This window comes from Nematolebias whitei, unplaced genomic scaffold, assembly GCF_014905685.2.
Source record: "Nematolebias whitei isolate Nwh7 unplaced genomic scaffold, NemWhi1 Nwh_scaf_10357, whole genome shotgun sequence".
Lineage (NCBI taxonomy): Eukaryota > Metazoa > Chordata > Actinopteri > Cyprinodontiformes > Rivulidae > Nematolebias > Nematolebias whitei.
In genome coordinates, this window is record NW_023628902.1 from 1 (window position 1) to 2,075 (window position 2,075).

The 2,075-nt window shown below is 37.5% G+C and overlaps 1 long non-coding RNA gene across 1 annotated transcript; it reads left to right on the top strand.

The window, feature by feature from the left end:
• The first annotated feature begins 1,028 nt into the window (after window positions 1-1,028).
• On the top strand, window positions 1,029-1,565 carry LOC119429900. Its single transcript, XR_005187864.1, has 3 exons — window positions 1,029-1,111; window positions 1,216-1,287; window positions 1,359-1,565. It is a non-coding gene; the product is annotated as an uncharacterized LOC119429900 (long non-coding RNA).
• The last annotated feature ends 510 nt before the right edge of the window (window positions 1,566-2,075 follow it).

The following is a 2,075-nucleotide window of genomic DNA, read 5'->3' on the forward strand; positions in this document are numbered from 1 at the left end:
TCCTAACATAAATACGTTTATGATCAACCCCCCCGGTCAACAGCTGATCACACTAAGCATACTAAACTGGCGAGCGAGCAACATAGAGTTGCCTCCATTTCCTCCACCTGTGCGCGTTTTATGCCGAGACAGGAGGAGACGCACAGAAACACTGCAGGTGTTGCACCATATTCTGTGACCACCGTATATTGTGACCGTGCAGTGTTGCCAGGTGAGAAATGTAGGATTAGTAATTAAGTAAGTGTTGTAGGTTTTTAATTAAGGTGTTATAAATAAATGGACAACACATTCAAATTCACTTCAAGGAAGATGGGGCTTAAAAAGATAGAAGAAACTAGTTTTAAAATCAGTAATCACTCCTCATTTCTAACAAGGGGCCATCGCAAGAAGCTAGAGGATCATGAAGACCAGTTTTACCAAGGATAAAAAAACAATGCTGAGTTTTTCTTAGGAAAATGAATCGGGGAAGATCCTAACATTATGTGCTCCTTGATGACATCAGTAAAACAGTCATTTGGTGAGATAAACAAGACATTCTAAATAACTAAATACTCCTCCAGGTGAAAACAGACAGACTTGGACATTTGGCTCCTGTTGCTTTGCTGTAGTCTGATGACGTTAGTCTCTGGTCAACAGTTTCCTTCACTGTGGCCACTCCTCTACTCATGTCATGTTGTATGTTTTCAGTATTTGTGTCATTTGGCTGATATTTTTTCCTTATTTTTTGTTTTTTAGAAAACCGGCTCAGTCATCTGCTTGCAGGATGATGTTTGTTTGCTTGGCAAAATGTTTCTCCCTGACCTTAAAGACATCTGCTTTTCTGGTGAATTACATATCAGGTGGATTGGTTGCAGATGAGCCGGCGTTGGCTCATAATTAGTTTCCTCTTTAGGACTACAAAGCAAAACTTTGGAAACGAACAAAAAAAATAAAAAAGATCAATACGTGTTGTTTACTGGTCATTTCTCCTTTGTACTCGTTGCCCAGACATAATGATTCATAGCAATGTCATACTGAATAATGATGTGCATTCTTACAGACGGCCAAGTTTGATGAACCTGTAACGCTCGACTTTTTGGATGCGGAGCTTGAGAATGACATCAAAGTGGAGGTTTGAAGCGTTTTTCGCTTGATCTAATGTCATTGCATGAGCTCAAACCAAACATCGAAAGGGTGATTCATGTGTTTGTTTACTTGTTGGTGTTAATTCAACAGATAAGAAGAGAAATGATTGATGGTCAAACAGGGAGTTACATGATACCCACACTGGTGAAATCTCAAGATGAGGTAAACTCATTTGTACAGTTTGTGGTGATGTTTAGAGATCTGTGTTTAAACTAACAATACTGTTCTTGAAGCGCTACATCGACCAAGGTCAGAGGACGTACACCTTTGCACCAGTGAAAGGAACAGACTACAGGTAAAATTTTGAATAAAATAAAAAGCACAGATCTCATTTTATTGTTTAACAAGACAATTTATTTAAAAAACTGAAAGGTGCCAAAGTAACTACTAATGTTATAAGACAAAGATAATTTAATTATGATGTATGAGAAGATTAAAGAGAACTAAGATAGAAAGAAAAAGAAAGAAGTGTCAAATCTGTGACCAGTGGCTGATTAGAGTCACCATGGTAACCACGGATCTGTGTTTCTCACTCCCTGACTGCTAAATTGAGAAGCAGATCAAATATAGACCAAAAAGTAAGTTTCTCAGAGCCACTGTGTGTGTGTGGGGTGGGGTGGGGGTGGTGGGGTGGGGGGGGGGGGGATCAGTTATTGAACTGTGAGCAGCATAAAACTCTGATGGTCGCAAATATTTTTTTCTTCTTCTGTTTAATGTTTAATTTTACCTTGATTTATATGACATTTTGATTTATGGTTTTATAACACTGCTTTTATTTTAATTGTATTTTATTGTAGTTTATTATTGTCTGTACTTTATATGTTGTCTGTTTAAATCAAGTCTCACTTGTACATGAGTCCTCGTGACTCAATGAGACTAACAAATTCAATTCAAATTCAGTTCAAATTCAAAAATACTTTATTAATCCCAAAGGAAAATTATTTGCTGGA